Genomic DNA, 23291 nt, shown 5'->3' on the forward strand with positions numbered 1-23291 from the left:
AAACTTTGGGAGGCCAGATGTGGTGCGGTCAATGACACCCTCAAGTGGTCACCGACGGGATTAGTTGAATTTATAAAACAGGACATTTGGAAAAGAATACAATTCGAAATAGATAAGTGGGGCATTGTATCAGTGAAACAGAAATGGAAAGGGGTTTACCCTTCACTTTAAATGTTTTTAGAGCCAATTGAAATGTAGGCTAAGCCTTTGTACATATTTGATATACACTGAGGTTTATTCAGAATTCACTTTGGTATATGAATATGTTTGTATTTATAGAATTCTTTGTATTGTTTTTTAGAGATTGTTAGAGGCAAGTTAAACTTGAATGTAATAACACTGGTCAGGTTCTGCAGAACTGCACTTTTTTGAGTAGTTTTGCTATTGTTATATTGTTACACTATTTTTGGATACTCTTTTTATGAATCGATGTTATGTAATGCACTGATTATGTAATTGTATTTCAATGAGAAATGTAAATAAAATTCTTTTTCCAAAAAAAAAAAAAAAAAAAAAAAATCTGTTCTTATCAGTTTAATATCTGATACGTCCCCTATCTGGGGACCATATATTAAATTGATTTTTGGAATAGGGAGATGGAATAGGGGCTTGCTCCGTCCACTCCACGCATCGACCTGGTATTGCAGTACCTCCAGGAACGGTGCACCCCCTGCCGTTGTAAAGAAAAAGCAGACGAAGCCAACCGGATGGTTTGTTTATTATAGTCATGATGGATATTGCGTTTAATTAAGCAAGTCTATGTCACTAGATAGTGGTCAGTCACCCATTTAATCAAAACAAATTCAAATAGTTTTTGATGCTTTAATGCCGTTTTTATGTGTATAATATGATGTACAAAAATATATATGAGCTGTTTTCAAAGAAAATGCAACAATAAAACTTTTCCATAAGAAAATATATGTTCTCTGGGAGACCCGCCAGGGACCTGTGGAAGAAAACAGGCCCTGATCTCATGTCCGCCAGCAGGGGAAGACCTAACGCTCCAGCTCGTGCTGTTATGGGGTGGGCCGAAGGCCTCCACAAAGCTCTGGCCCACCCTCACGTGTCTGAAGGACGCACTGTGGTCCTCCCGCAACCTGCTGGTAGAGAAACGAGTCCCTCATGGTGTACTCTTGTACTATTTCAATCAGGAAACAACTGTCTTTACCTACTATTTTTTTTGGAACAAGGTTGTCGAGTTTCAAAACAGGAAATGGATTTTCAAAATGTAGTTGTCTTTTTAAAACATAAATACATTCATCAAAAGAACACGACTGCTTGCAACAACAAAAAAGATTAACGCGACTATACTTGTCTCTTGTGTCCAAGCGGAAAAAACAGGAAGTTAGTTTTGTATTTTAAAAATCCCAGTAGATCTATACATTTTCTTTGCAGTCACTAAAATCATGATGATCAAAATTGGAAGTGCAACTATCCAAAGGTACAGAATTATGGGAAATGACTCATTTTAAGCATATTTCACCAACCAATATTACAAATCAAATTTGATACCTGATTTCAAAAAAATATTTCAAAAATAAGCAGATTGTGTGCCTGATTCATTCATCAGTACCATCCCAATCCAATTCCATGTATTCAATACATGGCTGGTTTGCTCTTTGTTTTGTCGACTTTCCATTGGCGTACAGAAACACAATCCACAACAGAGCTAAGGAAAGGTGGAGGAACACAAGTTCAAGTGCTTAATTTGAGCCGAATCCTGTCGGAACAAGATCCGGCACCTCTACGTTTTGGACTGTTTCGTTCCGGACCCTATTTGGCCGGATCTGGTACCTCTCGTGGCATGAAAAATAAGTGTCACTTTTTACAATGTAAAGTTCTAATAAACACGAACAAAGTTCATTTGAGTTGCCTCCTCCTTAATTTCCCCCCCCCCCCCTGTATCTCTCACCAAACTAGAATGAGATTCCCTTTCTAAAATCTCTCTCTGCTCTGATAGACATGAGCCTGCAACTCTCATCTCTCCAGCGTCGCACTTCATCATTCCCCTTATAGAATCATACGAAGGGTTCTGGAGGAGCTGAAGCACGCATGAGAAATTGAAATAAATGTGCCAAAGTTATAGAGTTACTGCTGTCTGTTCAGAAATACATTTAATAATTCAGAATAGCCTACTACACCATGAGAACGCCTAAACGTTTGCCACAGAGGATAAATAGCCTATTGGAGTGTACAATACAAGGCATAGTCTACAGTCGGGGACGCGCGCATAGGCCATCACCAGTGAGTGAGCCGCACATCTTTGGGTGAATCAGTGAAACTGGAAAGCATTTTTAGGACTATAATTTCCTATAGTCTCCACACAACTAGGCGTTGGGTATTGATGGACTCAAGAAGAGGTGGTTTTCATTCATCTCAGTTTGTCAGTGTCAAAGTAGCCTGTCATTTCGCTCATTTCTGAGCTATTATGGTGCTTTCGAGATGAATCGGGAAGTCGGAGCTCTAGAAAGAGGCCAGTAGAAATAGTAAAAATAAAGAAAAACCCTTGAATGAGTAGGTGTTCTAAAACTTTTGACAAGTAGTGTACACACACTGTATATTCCGGACTATGACATTGCTCGTTCTGATATTTCTTAATATCTTTCTATTACTTTTTGGTTTATATGTGTATTACTGCACTGTTGGAGCAAGATAAAAGCATCTTTATATATATATATATATATATATATATATATATATATATATATATCTGTGTACGTGACCAATTAACTGATTTGTGTGTCCATCATAAAGGGTGGCAGGTAGCCTAGTGGTTAGTGTTGGGCCAGTAACCGAAAGGTTGACGGTTTGAATACCCGAGCCGACAAGGTGAATAATCTGTTAATGTGCCCTTGCGCAAGGCACTTATAACCCTAATTTGCTCCAGGGGTGCTGTACTATGGCTGACCCTGTAAACTGCACCTTTCCAGTGTATGTGACAAATTGTTTATTATTTTACATTATTTATAAACCCATTGTTATGCTCAGCGGTCTAAGGCACTGCACCTCAGTGCTAGAGGCATCACTACAGACCCTGGTTCGATCCTGGGCTGTATCACAACCGGCCGTGATCGGGAGTCCCATAAGGCGGTGCACAATTGCCCCAGGTCAAAAGGTCATAAACAACAGTCATCTGACAACTTTATTTCAACAAAATGACATTGGCGTGACTTCATGCACCTCAAAATGGCAAGAGCCTTTGAAGCACTAGGTGGGTATAGGAAGAAGAAACCTCAAGTATAAAAAGCAAGGCAGGTATAAATGCAATACTTCCAAGTGCACAATAACACCTGCTGGTTCAGGCTCTCTTCCCATTTCCTTCTGAGATCTGCAGAGTTATCATCGTGGACAGGTACGCCCCAGTGGATGACAGATCTGCAGAGTTATCATCGTGGACAGGTACGCCCCAGTGGATGACAGATCTGCAGAGTTATCATCGTGGACAGGTACGCCCCAGTGGATGACAGATCTGCAGAGTTATCATCGTGGACAGGTACGCCCCAGTGGATGACAGATCTGCAGAGTTATCATCGTGGACAGGTACGCCCCAGTGGATGACAAATCTGCAGGTATCATCGTGGACAGGTACGCCCCAGTGGATGACAGGGTTGGGGTCAATTCTATTTAAATTCAGAAAGTAAATCCCCCAAAAAAATTCCTCATTGAAAAGCATTGCAGATAATTGTAATTTCAGTGTACTTCCTGAACTGAAATGGACCGAAACCTGGTGAATAACGGTAGTCCTATTACCATCCTGACAACAGACTGCATACCCAAGAAAGAACATTGTGACACCGGTGTATGTTTGGATAAAATAATTCCTGGAACATTGTCATGACAACAATATTACTGAACAGGTTGAAATGAGAGGAAAAAAAGAAGAAATATTCATGCATAAAAAAAACACTTTCATCAGGCTTTCACGACTCAAACTTCTTACCTCATTTAAAATATAGCATTTTCTTCATACATTACAAACCAATACAACGTGTAGCAAATAACTTATATTGCACAGACATATGAAAATCAAACACTAAAATGAAGTCAACTGAATAGTGCTGGTGCGTGAACTCTAAAACATTCATCAGTAGCTATGGGAAACGTAGTTCTTTTCACACTGATCTACAATAGAAAAGTCAACTGAATAGTTCTGGTGCGGGAACTCTAAAACGTTCACATGTGGTTCATCAGTAGCTATGGGAAACGTAGTTCTTTTCACACTGATCTACAATAGAAAATGACATTTGAATCATCTAGGCCTATTTTGAACAGTAAAAAGGACTTTGTTGCATAAAATAATTTTAGAAGGAAAATATACTATACAGTAAATAGATCACAAGAATATTCCTCAAAGTTCAAAATGTCTGAAACAATTGCAAAAGAAGTAAGCGCCATGGTGTTAAAGCTGGCAAAGTGGAAATGGCTGAGAGAAAGAAAGGCGAGAGGACAAAGAGAACACAAAGAGAGAGAGTTCACTGCAAGACGCCTGGTACAGTTTATCGATGTAGTGTGAGAGCATATTTCCTCTGAGTGTTTATATTCTATTCATAGCTACGCCGCCCTGTCTGTTCCAAAGCTCCATTGGCTGGCTTGCATATTCTCTTGTATATCTTGGCATTAAGGGAGGCATGTCCTGTGATTCACACGGCCAACATTGGGCAGCAGAATCTTTTATTTATTTATTTTACCAGCGTCGAAGCCCGGCAAACTATCCTACGAAGTTGAGAGATGCAGACACACAATCGCCTCTAAAAAAAGCTTGCATTTACAAATAAAAAATCTAGTATAAGGGCTGATATTCAAAAAAAAAAGCCTTTAAGTCAACTGGTACCATCTTCATGTTGTTAGCTGAACCTCAGTCTACATTGAGACTTCCAGGATCTCTCCATGTCTATCTTTAGCCTACCTGCCACTACAAAACAGAAGAAAACATGGTATTAAAGGATGGAATAGACACAGCTCACGCATCTCCTCAAAAAGGGGAAAAGCATACTCGTAGACAAATAAATGACCTGTCGAGAGAAACAGGAAACATTCGAACAACAAGTGGGATGTGGCATAAATAAAGCAGATTCAGTCATTCATGTAGTCGGAGACATTAAAACGCCTTTATGTTTTGGGCTACATCCTTTAACTATTCTAGCTCAAAACAAATGACCTATATGATTCATTCATTATTTAAAAAGGAATATATATAAGCCAGCAAAGAATACAAGGTTAGGCCGTCTTGCCTTTCTCAAAGGTGTGCTGATTCGTTAAGAGACTTACCTCCTGAAGTTGCAGGCAGACTGTGACATGACATAATCTGTGTTGAAAATATGAGGACTAACCTTCATCCCTCCTCCTCCTTCTCCTCCAGGCGGAGACGGTCTCATCTCTTGTTTCTCCATCTCCTTATTCTTTTTATTTCTCTCAACTGCTTGGGTTTTTTTGACACCCCTGTAGGTTGTCTAAGAGGAGATGGAGAGGTCAGAATGGCAGCTACAGACACACGGCTCTGTCCCCACTGGAACCCTATTCCCTATGTAGTGCACTACTTTAGACCAGAGCCCTAAAAAAACCTATTCCCTATATAGTGCACTACTTTAGACCAGGATCCTATAGAACCCTATATATGTGATGTGATCTTCCTGTCTGGGTTGGCGCCCCCCCTTGGTTTGTGCTGTGGTGGAGATCTTTGTGGGCTATACTCGGCCTTGTCTCACGATGGTAAGTTGGTGGTTGAAGATATCCCTCTAGTGGTGTGGGGGCTGTTCTTTGGCAAAGTGGGTGGGGTTATATCCTTCCTGTTTGGCCCTGTCCGGGGGTATCATCGGATGGGGCCACAGTGTCTCCTGACCCCTCCTGTCTCAGCCTCCAGTATTTATGCTGCAGTAGTTTGTGTCGGGGGGCTAGGGTCAGTTTGTTATATTTGGAGTACTTCTCCTGTCTTATCCCGTGTCCTGTGTGAATTTAAGCATGCTCTCTCTAATTCTCTCTCTCTCGGAGGACCTAAGCCCTAGGACCATGCCTCAGGACTACCTGGCCTGATGACTCCTTGCTGTCCCCAGTCCACCTGGCCGTGCTGCTGCTCCAGTTTCAACTGTTCTGCCTGCGGCTATGGAACCCTGACCTGTTCACCGGACGTGCTACCTGTCCCAGACCTGCTGTTTTCAACTCTAGAGACTAGAGGTCGACCGATAAATCGGAATGGCCGATTTCAAGTTTATAACATTTTTTATTTTACACCTTTATTTAACTAGGCAAGTCAGTTAAGAACACATTCTTATTTTCAATGACGGCCTAGGAACGAGGCAGAACGACAGATTTTTAACCTTGTCAGCTCGGGGGATCCAATCTTGCATTGATTACATTGCACTCCACGAGGAGCCTGCCTGTTAGCGAATGCAGTAAGCTAAGGTAAGTTGCTAGCTAGCATTAAACTTATCTTATAAAAAACAATCAATGACTGTCATTGCTCCAATGTGTACTTAACCATAAACATCAATGCCTTTCCTAAAATCAATACACAAGTATTTTTAAACCTGCATATTTAGCTAAAAGAAATCCAGGTTAGCAGGCAATATTAACCAGGTGAAATTGTAATTTCTCTTGCGTTCATTGCACGCAGTCAGGGTATATGCAACAGTTTGGGTCGCCTGGCTCTTTGCAAACTAATTTGCCAGAACTTTACGTAATTATGACAACATTGAAGGTTGTGCAATGTAACAGGAATATTTAGACTGATGGATGCCACCCGTTAGATAAAATACGGAACGGAATAAACGTTTTGTTTGAGGTGATAGTTTCCGGATTAGTCAAAGGTATATGGTTTAGAGAGAAATAGTCGACGCGTTATAATTCCTGTAATAACTTGCGGCTGAACTTGAAAGGGGTTCCTTCGTTATTTTACCGTTCATGTCTTCCATAGAGAATGTCTTGATCTACTTCAAATAAGGTCTGTGTTTCGTGCTTAAACCGCCTCGACGTTTTGATACCCGTGTAAATCTCACTAGGATAAGGTAACGTTTGTCAACATATTTTCATAAATCCACTCTACAATTTTTTTTATCTTCGCTTATATTTAGCCAATATTGATCAGAGTTACCTTGTCCTATGGATATCTACACAGTTATAAAATTGGCACGGTGGTGTAAGCCTAAACGAAACACAGACCTTATTTTAAGTGAATCTAAAAATATCCTATGGAATAAATGAAGGAACCGCTTTTCAGATTTTGCTAGGTGTCATGGGAATTATGACTCGCACTTTGGTTGTCAATTCTTACCATGCCCATTATTAAAATAGGATTTCCTGCATATAGAAATTAAGGTTTTTGTTTTCAACATTCATCACAGGTAACTTAAACTCAATTTTTATTCAAACAGTTGAGTATTTGTCTCCTAAGCAGACTCTTCAGTATCATTGTCACTTCAGAGCTGTGTGTGTGTATTTATGTATTATATTAAGTTAAAATAAGTGGTCACTGTTCATTCAGTATTGTTGCAATTGTCATTATTACAAAAATGTGTGTGTGTATGATATATACCGTAATTGCTGGACTATTAAGCGCACCTGAATATAAGCCGTACCCACTGATTTTTTTACAAATATGTATTTTGTACATAAATAAACCGCACATGTCTATAAGCCGCAAGTGCCTACCGGTACATTGAAACAAATGAACTTTACACAGCCTTTAAACGAAACACGGCTTGTAACAAAAATAAATAGGCTTTTAAACGAAACACGGCTTGTAACAAAAATAAATAGGCTTTAACGAAACACGGCTTGTAAAAAAAATAAAAAATAAATAGCAGTAAACAGTAGCCTACCAAGAAAGTCAAACTTCATTGCGGTGGCGATTGTTTTGGCTTTCAGTCGGATTTGCACAGTTCCCACGTCTTATCATCGACTCATTAAGGCCAAGCTCCCATGCAGCAGCTCTATTTCCTTTTCCAACAGCCAGATCGATCGCCTTCAACTTGAAAGCTGCATCATATGCATTTCTCCGTGTCTTTGCCATGATGAGGGTGACAAGATGACTACCGTAATCAGAATGATGGAAAGTTTGAGCGCGCTCGATTTACGTCACATTATGTGACGGTGCTCAGTTTTTTGGCGGCATGAATCTTGTAAAAAATAAAAAAAAATAGCCGCGTCATTGTATAAACCGCGAGGTTCATAGCGTGGGAAAAAAGTAGCGGCTTATAGTCTGGAAATTACGGTATATATATATATTTTTTTTATTATAAAAATCGGACGATTAATCGGTATTGGCTTTTTTTGCCCTCCAATAATCGGTATCGGCATTGAAAAATCATAATCGGTCGACCTCTACTAGAGACCGCAGGAGCGGTAGAAATACTCTTAATGATTGGCTATGAAAAGCCAACTGACATTTACTCCTGATTATTATTTGACCATAGTGGTCATTTATGAACATTTGAACATCTTGGCCATGTTCTGTTGTAATCTCCACCCGGCACAGCCAGAAGAGGACTGGCCACCCTCATAGCCTGGTTCCTCTCTAGGTTTCTTCCTAGGTTTTGGCCTTTCTAGGGAGTTTTTCCTAGCCACCGTGCTTCTACACCTGCATTGCTTGCTGTTTGGGGTTTTAGGCTGGGTTTCTGTACAGCACTTTGAGATATCAGCTGATGTACGAAGGGCTATATAAATAAATTCGATATATATAGTGCACTACTTTAGACCAGGGCCCCATAGAACCCTATATATAGTGCACTACTTTAGACCAGGGCCCCATAGAACCCTATATATAGTGCACTACTTTAGACCAGAGCCCTGTAGAACCCTATATATAGTGCACTACTTTAGACCAGAGCCCTGTAGAACCCTATTCCCTATATAGTGCACTACTTTAGACCAGAGCCCTAAAAAAACCTATTCCCTATATAGTGCACTACTTTAGACCAGGGCCCTATAGAACCCTATATAGTGCACTACTTTAGACCAGGGCCCTATAGAACCCTATTCCCTATATAGTGCACTACTTTAGACTAGGGCCCTATAGAACCCTAAATATAGTGCACTACTTTAGACCAGGGCCCATAGTGTTGACTACACTGTTACAAGTCTAACGTCTCTTATGTGTTCAGTTGAAACTCATCGTCTTCAGTTCACTTTATTGATCTTTTCAGAAATGGGTCTCGCATAATTGAGAGAATTTACAGACAAGAGTTTTACTGGAATACAGGCCTACATGTGCATGTCATGATCTGACTAGAAATATTATGTTGAACGTAATTCTATTTGTACGGTTAAACGCTAGATACAGAAGGGTTGCAAATCAAACTGAGCTTCCTGAAAGAGGATAGTGCTCGCCATTGGGCAGGGCAGCCAGTTGTCAGACTTCCTGAAAGAGGATAGTGCTCGCCATTGGGCAGGGCAGCCAGTTGTCAGACTTCCTGAGAGACATTCAGTACAGTTCATGCAGACAGATAGCCATTGCCAGGTTGTTACCACAGCCACAAAGTCATAAACACCACGTATTTCTACAATTTATCTTAATATTATTTTAAACCTAACCATAACCACACTGCTAACCTTATGCCTTACCTTAAATTAAGACAACAAAAATTAGATTTTTTTCTCTCCCTTCAATGAATTTTACAATTTAGCCCATTTTGACTTTGTGGCTGTGCTATCTAGTGGGAACCCAGTTGCCAGCTGTTTGACACATGCTGGATTATATGCCCTCCAATGTGGCAAGAGGCCTGGTCCCAGATCTGTTAGAGGCATTAAGTTCCAGTATATAGTGTTGTGTCGGGGAAAGCATATAGCCTGGTTCCAGATCTGTTTGTGCCGTCTTGCCAACTCCTGTGGTCAACGGAGTGACAATAACCATTGGACAGCACAAACAGATCTGGAACCAGGGTAAGGAACGTTTAAAATAAAGTAAAGACAGAATGACAAAGTGTGCAGCACCAGAAGTGAGAGGTGGGTCGTGTGGGTGGTGGGAGGAAATACCAGCCGAGTCAAAACATGGAGCTAAGAACACGGTCTTCATACTCACCTCGATGCTTTAGTAGGACCACATGTTTTATGGGTTGGATACAATTGGCTTTGACTGAAGAATTTCTGTATAACAGTAAAAAATAAAAAATACCCACCAGTCTTATGAGGAGCTACTAAACATTATGATTGAAGAGACTTTAGTAGCCTTGCAACAAAGGGTACAAAACACCATAGATTGAATTTCTAGATTGGATTTCTTGGTTCAAGGCTCGTTATATTCGGCTAACCTTTTCACACTACGGAGCGGAAATCAAGCCGAGCTGCAGTGTGCTGACCTGGTTACACGGCACATCTACCGTACAGATGTAGGATCTTCATTTGAGCCAGTTTGCTACAGCCTGAACATTATCACGCAGCAACAGGATAAGTTAATTATTATGTGTATTATAAGGGAAAGATCGAGTCTGAAATATCACAGTGGAAATTACAAACTTCAAAAGACTTTTTAAATCTCAAATATACTGCAAGTTCTCCTGCAACAGGGTGATCACATTAAGATCCTACATCTGTAGCTGCTGGAACCGTACTGGGAAGGGGTTGGAGCCAGCGCAGTAGGGGTTTTCGGTCAGTTAACACGATAGTGGTAAAAAGGGAAAGGTAATGAGATGCCTTCTCTCTTCTCCCAGCAGACCCCACTCTGTCTCAGGAAGCTCTTCTATACGAATAACAAGACTGGGAGAGTGGCTGGCTGCTGAGATGAACTGGTAGAGTTGGGACAAATAAACCATACCGATCACTTATCACAGGCATTTTGGCAGATATCGTTCATTACGATAAGTAGCCTATAACTAGAGAAATGTGTTTTGAAATTAAATATGTTTTCTAATATGACTGATTGTTCATGGAACAATAGATGGCTACAACCATACAACTAGTAGTAGTAGTAGTTTAAAGGATTTTTTTTTTTTTGTACAAATGGTGCACATTAAATGTTATCGCATAAATTCAGGCAATTTATCACAATATGGATTTCTGTCTGTATCGCCCAGCTCTACTGACTGTTCAGTGGTTGTCTACAGTACGCCACTTAGAAGACACTCATCCCAGCTAAATGACTCATGGTACAGTGGTGTACAGGATCCCTGTGGGAACTGACCCCACAACCTCACCACACCCTAATCCAACTGAGCCACACAGGACCACCATGTGTGGGCTATATAGGGCTGGTTTCCTGGACACATTAATCCTAGTCCTGGACTGAAAAAAAGAATAATTTAACAGTGAATCTCCATGGAAAATGCTTTTCAATCCTGGACTAGGCTTAATCTGTGTCCGGGAAACCAGCCCTTTGCTGTACCAGTGTAAGCCTACCGTATATGGTTGTCATAACAACTTGTCCAAAACAGTCATACCTCTTTCTGTCTCTTCTCAGCGGCCTCTGCCAGCTCACGTCTCCTTGTTTCCTGGGAAGGAAGCAGAACATGTTGAGTGGGAGGAAAATTTTAATAAAAAAATTAATGTTAAATGAAATTAATGAGGAGAAAAAAAAATATTAAAGTAATGAGAAATGAAGAGCAGAAATCTGAATGGGAACGTATAATTCTTATTGTTTTGGTGTTTATTGGTTACGCTGTTTTATGTTACATTGTTTCATTTTGGAATCCAAATATATTTACAATTTGTTTACGATGTTGACCTGAAACAGACAATTGTGTGTGTGTGTGTGTGTATACATACACAGCTGGCAATATATATAAAGTGTAGCTCGCTAGTTACCGGCAGCAACCAAGCTAATAATGAACCTAGCTACTGTAACAAGTTACTTACTCGATCTGGTGTGGTGGACAAGTCGTTTCCAGGTCCACCAAGGCACGGTAAGCACATCCCCATACTTGAGCAAGGAAATCAACTTTTTAGTTTCAGTGTTGAATGTTTGTTGGCTACTTGACTAGATTGAGCTAGTTAACGTTAGTTCGCTAAATCTAGAAGAACCCACCAGGCAAGGTTAGCAAAAGTGCCAAGTTAGTTACTCTTGTGCACGTCGACAAAGTGGCTACCCACTCTGCTTTTGCTAAATCTACGAGCTAACTAACTATAACCATGGAGGAACAGACCTTAATCACCACGGAAGGGCCAACCTCCAACCATTCTCATCAGCAAGTTTTTCCAACTGTCCAACCAAAACCACTGCCTTGTCTACTTGTATATTCCCAGCAGTCATCTAGAACAGTAGCAGTGGGTTGCTCAACTTTACAGCCTTTCAGCCTAACCCAATAAATTAATGTTGTTTTTTACGCCGTATATCCAAAGGCATCTCACCACTCGGACAGGCTGCACACAACACTGAGGTATACAGAACGGCTGCATAGTGTGTTCTGAATATATTTGTGAACCGCTTTGCGAGCTGAAACACAACCCTTTTGTCGTCTGCCATGTGCGATCGAAGCTGCCGCCCTGTAACTAGGAGTCACCAGCTTGTCGTCAGCAACACAAAAAAAAAAAAAGTACTTCCGTGTTGCGGAATTTAAGAAACTTTCAAAATAAAAGTCCCCCACGTAATATTATATAAAGTGTGAAAAACTTGTATTTATTCATGATATATGAACAACTATTGTCTAAACATTAACAATGATTCATATTTGTTCATATTTAAGTTGCATTTGCATTACATTTGTAAAAAATATATATATATGTTCTAAGGTCAAATAAATGTTCCCAATGCAAATCAACGCAAATGGAATGCCTATTTGCCTATAGAGCAACACATATTCTGGGTGCCACAGTAAAAGTATTATAGGAAATACTCAGGGGTGTCTGTAGAATGTATATATGGAGTCATTCCATGGTGTTCTGAATAATACGGAGTATTGCCAATATGTATTACATATACAGTGATTTGCATTGTGATCAATGGAATGGGTGGAGAAAGGCCAGCATCATTCTAGGTGTTATTCCGTATGAATCGTTTTTCCTGTAAAGTGCTATATTTGTACCGTATAGTTTCCAGGCACCACATTTTAAGCTGTTTGACCACAGTAAAAGTCCAGCAACATTTCCTATGACCTAGCACTTTGTTTAAACCGATTTGTATTCTAGGGACTCTAGTGAGTAGACTGGACGAGGGACTCTAGTGAGTAGACTGGACGAGGGACTCTAGTGAGTAGACTGGACTAGGGAGTAGACTGAACTAAGGACTCTAGTGAGTAGACTGGACGAGGGACTCTAGTGAGTAGACTGGACGAGGGACTCTAGTGAGTAGGCTGGACTAGGGACTCTAGGGAGTAGACTGGACTAGGGACTCTAGTGAGTAGACTGGACTAGGGACTCTAGTGAGTAGACTGGACTAGGGACTCTAGTGAGTAGACTGGACGAGGGACTCTAGTGAGTAGACTGGACGAGGGACTCTAGTGAGTAGACTGGACGAGGGACTCTAGTGAGTAGACTGGACGAGGGACTCTAGTGAGTAGACTGGACTAGGGACTCTAGTGAGTAGACTGGACTAAGGACTCTAGTGAGTAGACTGGACTAGGGACTCTAGTGAGTAGACTGGACTAGGGACTCTAGTGAGTAGACTGGACTAGGGACTCTAGTGAGTAGACTGGACTAGGGACTCTAGTGAGTAGACTGGACTAGGGACTCTAGTGAGTAGACTGGACTAGGGACTCTAGTGAGTAGACTGGACTAGGGACTCTAGTGAGTAGACTGGACTAGGGACTCTAGTGAGTAGACTGGACTAGGGACTCTAGTGAGTAGACTGGACGAGGGACTCTAGTGAGTAGACTGGACGAGGGACTCTAGTGAGTAGACTGGACTAGGGACTCTAGTGAGTAGACTGGACTAGGGACTCTAGTGAGTAGACTGGACGAGGGACTCTAGTGAGTAGACTGGACGAGGGACTCTAGTGAGTAGACTGGACGAGGGACTCTAGTGAGTAGACTAGACTAGGGTCTCTAGTGAGTAGACTGGACTAGGGACTCTAGTGAGTAGACTGGACTAAGGACTCTAGTGAGTAGACTGGACTAGGGACTCTAGTGAGTAGACTGGACTAGGGACTCTAGTGAGTAGACTGGACTAGGGACTCTAGTGAGTAGACTGGACGAGGGACTCTAGTGAGTAGACTGGACTAGGGACTAGTGAGTAGACTGGACGAGGGACTCTAGTGAGTAGACTGGACGAGGGACTCTAGTGAGTAGACTGGACTAGGGACTCTAGTGAGTAGACTGGACGAGGGACTCTAGTGAGTAGACTGGACGAGGGACTCTAGTGAGTAGACTGGACGAGGGACTCTAGTGAGTAGACTAGACTAGGGTCTCTAGTGAGTAGACTGGACTAGGGACTCTAGTGAGTAGACTGGACTAAGGACTCTAGTGAGTAGACTGGACTAGGGACTCTAGTGAGTAGACTGGACTAGGGACTCTAGGGAGTAGGCTGGACGAGGGACTCTAGTGAGTAGGCTGGACGAGGGACTAGTGAGTAGACTGGACTAGGGACTCTAGTGAGTAGACTGGACTAGGGACTCTAGTGAGTAGACTAGACTAGGGACTCTAGTGAGTAGACTAGACTAGGGACTCTAGTGAGTAGACTAGACTAGGGACTCTAGTGAGTAGACTGGACTAGGGACTCTAGTGAGTAGACTGGACTAAGGACTAGTGAGTAGACTGGACTAGGGACTCTAGTGAGTAGACTGGACTAGGGACTCTAGTGAGTAGGCTGGACTAGGGACTCTAGGGAGTAGGCTGGACTAGGGACTCTAGGGAGTAGACTGGACTAGGGACTCTAGGGAGTAGACTGGACTAGGGACTCTAGGGAGTAGACTGGACTAGGGACTCTAGGGAGTAGACTGGACTAGGGACTCTAGTGAGTAGGCTGGACTAGGGACTAGTGAGTAGACTGGACTAGGGACTCTAGTGAGTAGACTGGACTAGGGACTCTAGTGAGTAGACTGGACTAGGGACTCTAGTGAGTAGACTGGACTAGGGACTCTAGTGAGTAGACTGGACTAGGGACTCTAGTGAGTAGACTGGACTAGGGACTCTAGTGAGTAGGCTGGACTAGGGACTCTAGTGATTAGGCTGGACTAGGGACTCTAGTGATTAGACTGGACTAGGGACTCTAGTGATTAGACTGGACTAGGGACTCTAGTGATTAGACTGGACTAGGGACTCTAGTGATTAGACTGGACTAGGGACTCTAGTGATTAGACTGGACTAGGGACTCTAGTGAGTAGACTGGACTAGGGACTCTAGTGAGTAGACTGGACTAGGGACTCTAGTGAGTAGACTGGACTAGGGACTAGTGAGTAGACTGGACTAGGGACTCTAGTGAGTAGACTGGACTAGGGACTCTAGTGATTAGACTGGACTAGGGACTCTAGTGATTAGACTGGACTAGGGACTCTAGTGAGTAGACTGGACTAGGGACTCTAGTGAGTAGACTGGACTAGGGACTCTAGTGAGTAGACTGGACTAGGGACTAGTGAGTAGACTGGACTAGGGACTCTAGTGAGTAGACTGGACTAGGGACTCTAGTGATTAGACTGGACTAGGGACTCTAATGATTAGACTGGACTAGGGACTCTAGTGATTAGACTGGACTAGGGACTCTAGTGAGTAGACTGGACTAGGGACTCTAGTGAGTAGACTGGACTAGGGACTCTAGTGAGTAGACTGGACTAGGGACTCTAGTGAGTAGACTGGACTAGGGACTCTAGTGAGTAGACTGGACTAGGGACTCTAGTGAGTAGACTGGACTAGGGACTCTAGTGAGTAGACTGGACTAGGGACTCTAGTGAGTAGACTGGACTAGGGACTCTAGTGAGTAGACTGGACTAGGGACTCTAGTGAGTAGACTGGACTAGGGACTCTAGTGAGTAGACTGGACTAGGGACTCTAGTGAGTAGACTGGACTAGGGACTCTAGTGAGTAGACTGGACTAGGGACTCTAGTGAGTAGACTGGACTAGGGACTCTAGTGAGTAGACTGGACTAGGGACTCTAGTGAGTAGACTGGACGAGGGACTCTAGTGAGTAGGCTGGACTAGGGACTCTAGTGAGTAGGCTGGACTAGGGACTCTAGTGAGTAGACTGGACTAGGGACTCTAGTGAGTAGACTGGACTAGGGACTCTAGTGAGTAGACTGGACTAGGGACTAGTGAGTAGACTGGACTAGGGACTCTAGTGAGTAGACTGGACTAGGGACTCTAGTGAGTAGACTGGACTAGGGACTCTAGTGAGTAGACTGGACTAGGGACTCTAGTGAGTAGACTGGACTAGGGACTCTAGTGAGTAGACTGGACTAGGGACTCTAGTGAGTAGACTGAACCCTGGTTTTATGGACACACAATCAATAATTTTTCCTGTACAGTGCAATTTGTTTGTGCAGTAGAACAAAAATACAGTGACTTTTCTTAAACATTACATTTCAAAATTGCATCCCTTGAACAATAGCACCAGTAAATTAACAAGAATCTTACAATCAGAATAAAATGTTTTTTTATTATTTAAATTTGTATGTATTTGTATATATTTTTTTTACCAGGCTATTATTATGTTCTTGACATTAATTTACTTAAACTCCAACCTTTCCTCAATGTGCTAAACCTTATAATATTATCTATCTTATATAATGTAGTCTGTGTCTTTCGTTTAGAATTTTCACACATGTAGTTATATTTTTTACATCATGCACTATTCAAAGCTGCAAAAAAAAAATTCGTTTACACATAGCGTCATACCGCCGACTTTTATTTTGAAGGCAAAATGCTGGGCGTCAATGCAGGTGTTGTGAGATCTGACAATCTGTGTCGAACTGCAAAAAGAAGACTTGGAACACCAGCGTTTTCATGCAGTTGGGATGGTTGTCCAGTAAATGGAATATTATTGATTTCGTTATCATAGCCAAAAAAAACGACTCCACTGTCCGTTTTTTTTTATATATAGGAAATGTAAACAAATAATGTCTAGTTTCCATAGTTTCTCTCATGGGATGTCATTCCTTTGCTGCATGATTTGGGGTTTAAGAGAGCATAGGAGGGGATTGTGACGTGTTCCTTCAAAATCAATAAAAAGGACACGTATAAATGAAAAAAATACACTCTTCTCTACTACTGTCGCCTACATGTTATTTACAAAAGTATATCCTGGACAAGATCACTTCAGATGGATAGACTTCACAGCTATGCATCTTTGTGTGTAATCCATTGACATGCAATCAAGAGATCTGTACAGACTTGTATATGTAAATATTCCAGTATATTAGATTATTTGAAATCTAGCCTATGATCATCTCTTTGTCATCTTGGATTAGCCCTGTTCAGTTAAATAGGCGAGCATTTTTTTCCCCCACAGATTTGATTTCACCACTCCACCAATCAATAATCAATAGGCGTTTTATTATGTAATGCTGTCAGACTCATAACCAATCGAATTTCAAAACCCCACCCATGAATACCGCTATGATGAACATGTCAAAGGACAGTGCGTCAGTGTCTATTGGAAGACCATGGTCCGACTCCGTTTCGGGGAACCATATTTAATTTAATGTGTATCAGTTAGCCTAATGACATAGTTTCTCCGAGGTTAGGCTACCGGAATCGCACCATGAATACTCAAATTCCGTTTCATTCGGAACTTCACCAACTTCACTTTTAAAGACTTTCTTTTTGGAATAATTATAAAGGGGTTATCTTCCGTTCATTGGCACGGGGATAGCCTTGTTTGTCTGACATACATTTTCCAAATAAAGCGAAGCGACTCTCGGTAGAGTCAACACGTTTCCATTTCTCATGAATTAGATTTCAACCGCTATAATTTCTATGATCATAAATTATTCCGGAGGCACAATGGAGCGCCATGCTATGAATTTGACATTTTACGCACTAGCCTAATAATATACAGTACCAGTCAAAAGTTTGGACACACCTACTCATTCATGGGTTTCTCTTGTTTTCTACATTGTAGAATATTAGTGAAGACATCAACACTATGAAATCCCACAAATGGAATTATGTCGTAACCCAAAAAAGTGTTAAACACATCAAAATATATTTTATATTTGAGATTCTTCTAAATAGCCACCCTTTGCCTTGATGACAGCTTTGCACACTCAGCATTCTCTTAACCAACTTCATGAGGGAGTCACCTGGAATGCATTCCAATTAACAGGTGTGCCTTCTTAAAAGTTAATTTGTGGAATTTCTTTCCTTCTTAATGTGTTTGAGCCAATCAGTTGTGTTGTGACAAGGTAGGGGTGGTGTACAGAAGCTAGCCCTTTTTGGTAAGAGACCAAGTCCATATTATGTCAAGAAAAGTTCAAATAAGCAAAGAGAAACGACAGTCCATCATTACTTTAAGACATAAAGGTCAGTCAATCTGGAAAATTTGTACAGTCGCAAAAACCATCAAGTGCTATGATGAAACTGTCTCTCATGAGGACCGCCACAGGAAAGGAAGACCCAGAGATAACTCTGCTGCAGAGAATAATTTCATTAAAGTTAACTGCACCTCTGAAATTGCAGCCCAAATAAATGCTTCACAGAGTTCAAGAAACAGAAACATCTCAACATCAACTGTTCAGAGGAGACTGCTTGAATCAGGCCTTCATGATCAAATTGCTGCAAAGAAACCACTACTAAAGGACACCAATAAGAAGACTAGATTGAGCCAAGAAACACGAGTAATGGACATTAGAGCGGTGGAAATCTGTCCTTTGGTCTGATAAATCCAAATGTGAGATTTTTGGTTCCAAACAACATGTCTTTGTGAGACGCATAGAAGGTGTACGGATGATCTCTGCACGTGTAGCGATACGCCATCCCATATGGTTTACGCTTAGTGGGACTATCATTTGTTTTTCAACAGGACAATGACCCAACACACCTCCAGACTGTGTAAGTGTAACAGTTCAGTAACTACAGACGCTGGGAGATGGGATGCAAGTACAAGGTGCTGATTTAATAAATAATAGACATGAAACAAAGCAAGAACAGCATCTGGACAAGAGAAACAAAAACAACATCAATGCAGACATGGGAATGAAACTGAGGAAGTGACGGATATTTCACCAAGAAGGAGGGTGATGGAGTGCTGCATCAGATGACCTGGCCTCCACAGTCACCCAACCTCAACCCAATTGGGATGAGTTGGACCGCAGTGTGAAGGAAAAGCAGCCAACAAGTGCTCAGCATATGTGGGAAGTCCTTCAAGACTGTAGAAAAAGCATTACAGGTGAAGCTGGTTGAGAGAATGCCAAGAGTGCAAAATTGTCATCAAGGCAAAGAGTGGTTACTTTGATTTGTTTAACACTTTTCTGGTTACTTCCATATGTGTTATTTCATAGTGTTGATGTCTTCAATATTATTCTACAATGTAGAAATATAGTAAAAATAAAGAAAAACCCTGGAATGAGTAGGTGTGTCCAAATGTTTGACTGGTACTGTACATGCATGTCAATCTATTTCCAATAATAAAAAAATATATAATTTGCCCCTTATTTGACCATGCAAACAGTAATTGGGAAATTGTGTAGACTACATATTTAACCTGTATTTCTCCCCTTAAATATATTCATATGCACTACATTACACTACACAAAATGCAGGGTTGTTTGGATGACTGGTGGTGGCAGGTATTGGGTCAGTCAGTTGGGTTGCTTTCTTCACAAAGAGCATGGTTGGGTTGTTAACGCTAGGTTATTGATGCTGCGTTAATTCTCCCGCCAAATCCAGAAGGTCAAAGTGATGAGGTAAGCTTGTCAATGAGGATTGTTGCAGCTGTTTAGCAAGTCTAGCGTATTGTGCAGCCAGCGCTGAATGGAATTACTTTTTGCTGGACAAATGGGAAAGGCGTTGTGGCTGACCAAAAACGGTGAGTAAAAAGCTAGCGAGCTAACATGACTAATGATCCATTCAGGTTAAATAGACCTAGCTATCATAATTACATATTTTCTCAGTCATTGAGTCATTAAAACTCGTTTTTCAACCACTCCACAAATTTCTTGTTAACAAACTCTAGTTTTGGCAAGTCGGTTAGGACATCTACTTTGTGCATGACACAAGTCATTTTTCCAACAACTGTTTACAGACAGATTATTTCATTTATAATTCACTGTATCGCAATTCCAGTGGGTCAGAAGTTCACATACACTAAATTGACTGTGGTTTTTTTAACAGCTTGGAAAATTTCAGAAAATTATGTCATGGCTTTAGAAGCTTCTGATAGGCTAATTGACATAATTTGAGTCAATTAGAGGTGTACCTGTGGATGTATTTCAAGGCCTACCTTCAAACTCGGTGCCTCTTTGCTTGACGTCATGGGAAAATCAAAAGGCATCAGCCAAGACCTCAGAAGAAAAAAATTGTAGACCTCCACAAGTCTGGTTCATCCTTGGGATCAATTTCCAAACGCCCGAAGGTACCACGTTCATCTGTACAACCAATAGTACGCAAGTATAAACACCATGGGACCACGCAGCCGTCATACCGCTCAGGAAGGAGAAGCATTCTGTCTCCAAGAGAGGAACGTACTTTGGTGCGAAAAGTGCAAATCAATCCCAGAACAACGGTAAAGGATCTTGTGAAGATGCTGGAGGAAACGGGTACAAAAGTATCTATATCCACAGTACAACGAGTCCTATATCGACATAACCTGAAAGGCCGCTCAACAAGGAAGAAGCCACTGCTCCAAAACCGCCATAAAAAAGCCAGACTACCGCTTGCAACTGCACATGGGGACAAAGATCATACTTTTGGAAAAATGTCCTCTGGTTTGATGATACAAAAATAGAACTGTTTGGCCATAATGACCATCATTATGTTTGGAGGAAGAAGGGGGAGGCTTACAAGCCAAAGAACACCATCCCAACCGTGAAGCACGGGGGTGGCCGCATCATGTTGTGGGTGTGCTTTGCTGCAGGAGGGACTGGTGCACTTCTCAAAATAGATGGCATCATGAGGATGGAAATTTATGTCAATATATTGAAGCAACATCTCAAGACATCAGTCAGGAAGTTAAAGCTTGGTCACAAAATTTAGTTTTATTGATTTTTTTTTTTTTTCATTGATATCAGTGTTCCCATTCCTCTGTCAAAGATAGTCAACACATATTTATTTTACCTTTATTTAACTACGCAAGTCAGTTAAGAACAAATTCTTATTTTAAATGACGGCCTAGGAACAGGGGGTTAACTGCCTTGTTCAGGGGCAGAATGACAGATTTTCACCTTGTCAGCTCAGGGATTTGATCTTTCAACCTTTTGGTTACTAGTCCAATGCTCTAACCACTAGGCTACCTGCTGCAAATTGGTCTTCCAAATGGACAATGACCCCAAGCATACTTCCAAAGTTGTGGCAAAATGGCTTAAGGAAAACAAAGTCAAGGTATTGGAGTGGCCATCACAAAGCCCTGACCTCAATCCCATAGAAAATTTGTGGGCAGAACTGAAAAAGCGTGTGCGAGCAAGGAGGCCTACAAACCTGACTCAGTTACACCTGCTCTGAATGGGAATGGGCCAAAATTCACCCAACTTATTGTGGGAAGCTTGTGGAAGGCTACCCAAAACGTTTGACCCAAGTTAAACAATTCAAAGGCAATGCTACCAAATACTACATGTTATTTACAGATTGATTACCAGGAATTTATTAAGTTTACCAGGAATTTATGAGAATTACCAGGAATTTATGAGAATTACCAGGAATTTATGAGGATTACCAGGAATTTAGGAGGATTACCAGGAATTTAGGAGGATTACCAGGAATTTAGGAGGATTACCAGGAATTTAGGAGGATTACCAGGAATGTATGAGGATTACCAGGAATGTATGAGGATTACCAGGAATTTATGAGGATTACCAGGAATTTATGAGAATTACCAGGAATTTATGAGGATTACCAGGAATTTATGAGAATTACCAGGAATTTATGAGAATTACCAGGAATTTAGGAGAATTGCCAGGAATTTAGGAGGATTACCAGGAATTTAGGAGGATTACCAGGAATGTATCAGGATTACCAGGAATGTATCAGGATTACCAGGAATGTATCAGGATTACCAGGAATTTATGAGGATTACCAGGAATGTAGGAGGATTACCAGGAATTTAGGAGGATTACCAGGAATTTAGGAGGATTACCAGGAATTTATGAGGTTTACCAGGAATTTAGGAGGATTACCAGGAATTTAGGAGGATTACCAGGAATTTAGGAGGATTAACATGCATTTTGTGGAGGGTTGTTGGATTGACCTCCGGACTAATCTAATGATGTTTGTTTGTGCATGTGTGCGTCTCAGGTGAAGCATATCTTTGAGGACCCTCCCTGCAAGTGTCCCAATAAGTTCTGTGTGGAGAGACAGGCTCAGGGCCGCTATCGCGTCGGAGAGAAGATGCTCTTCATCCGGGTGTGTGTGCCACCTCCTCGTCTTCTTTTTAACGCACTTTCTCTGACACAAAAAAAACACCTTGTTTTTGTAACATGATTTTTCTAGTTGCACACGGCTCAGCCACGTAGTTAACAGCAGCTGGACTTTAAATTGGGCTTGGACTGTGCCTGCCAAAATATCTTTGACCGAATGTTTTGGGTTCGGTGGGGTCAAATCTGAAGTGTTGAAATCTGGTGTAAATAATTTTGCACATGGCTGGCTTGTACTGTAAGTGATTTACACTGGGGTTGTGGTGTTTCATATTGCTGTGAATATTATATTGATACGGCAGATATGAATACGGATTGTATGCCCGGCTACAGAAATACTTACTTAGGTCCATTGCTCCTCAGTGTCCTCGGGGACCCATAGACCATTGATGACTACAGATGGCTGTTTAATGACAGCCAATTCTGTCCTCATAGCAAACCCACTCTTTCCTTCTTGTTCTGAGATTTGATGAGTCTGAATTTTATGAGTCTGGATTTGATGAGTCTGAATTTTATGAGTCTGGATTTTGGCTGACCCACTTTTACCAGGAATTTGTTGTTTATTGACCTTTCACTTTTGTCAGGATTTAAAAAAAAAATATCCAGGTTGGAGTTATATGAGGTTTTCAGTTTAACAACAATAATGTTTCTCATCTCAATGTGAACTGAATCGCACACACACACACACACACACACAGTCACACACGCACACACACACACACAGTCACACACACACACACACAGTCACACACACACACACACACAGTCACACACACACACACACACACACACACAGTCACACACACACACAGTCACACACAGACACACACACAGTCACACACACACAGACACACACACACACACACACACACAGTCACACACACACACACAGTCACACACACACACACAGTCACACACACACACAGTCACACACAC

General features: G+C 41.5%; 1 long non-coding RNA gene and 1 other non-coding gene across 2 annotated transcripts; one reads left to right on the forward strand and one right to left on the reverse strand.

Annotated features, from left to right (window-relative positions):
* The first annotated feature begins 484 nt into the window (after positions 1–484).
* Positions 485–672, forward strand: LOC129849497 (U2 spliceosomal RNA). Its single transcript, XR_008758667.1, has one exon. It is a non-coding gene; the product is annotated as a U2 spliceosomal RNA (small nuclear RNA).
* A 2452-nt stretch (positions 673–3124) lies between these two features.
* On the reverse strand, positions 3125–11412 carry LOC129849496 (uncharacterized). Its single transcript, XR_008758666.1, has 2 exons — positions 11367–11412; positions 3125–10077 (listed from the first exon to the last, which is right to left on the reverse strand). It is a non-coding gene; the product is annotated as an uncharacterized LOC129849496 (long non-coding RNA).
* Positions 11413–23291: the final 11879 nt, after the last annotated feature.

This window comes from Salvelinus fontinalis, unplaced genomic scaffold (genome assembly GCF_029448725.1).
Source record: "Salvelinus fontinalis isolate EN_2023a unplaced genomic scaffold, ASM2944872v1 scaffold_1502, whole genome shotgun sequence".
In the NCBI taxonomy this organism is placed as follows: domain Eukaryota; kingdom Metazoa; phylum Chordata; class Actinopteri; order Salmoniformes; family Salmonidae; genus Salvelinus; species Salvelinus fontinalis.